This window comes from Bison bison, unplaced genomic scaffold, assembly GCF_000754665.1.
Source record: "Bison bison bison isolate TAMUID 2011002044 unplaced genomic scaffold, Bison_UMD1.0 scf7180017846039, whole genome shotgun sequence".
NCBI classification, from domain to species: domain Eukaryota; kingdom Metazoa; phylum Chordata; class Mammalia; order Artiodactyla; family Bovidae; genus Bison; species Bison bison.
Genome location: NW_011476612.1, coordinates 19,730 through 19,948, shown reverse-complemented (window position 1 = coordinate 19,948; position 219 = coordinate 19,730). Strand labels below are relative to the sequence as shown.

At 62.1% G+C, this 219-nt stretch overlaps 1 protein-coding gene across 1 annotated transcript in view; it reads left to right on the top strand.

The window, feature by feature from the left end:
• Positions 1-219, top strand: part of LOC104987416 — a gene marked incomplete at its 5' end in the record, with an annotated part of 25,669 nt that overhangs the window by 5,778 nt on the left and 19,672 nt on the right. The window lies entirely within an intron of this gene.

Sequence of the window (219 nt, the reverse complement as noted above, 5' to 3'; positions counted from 1 at the left end):
CTGACATCCTGTGGGTCGTGGCTCAGAGTTGGGTTCAAATGAAACGTGTTGAATTCTCTGATCCCGCTGCCTGTGTGGTTTTCAGAGACCTGAGGGGGCTCAGGGGGAATGAATGGGAGCCGGGAGCCTGGCCCAGCCGGGAGACAGGAGGCCCCCTGCCTGGGCACAGTCCTGGCCCTCCATCCAGCTCTCCTTTCTGGCAGCGCTGGGGGGAGAGAC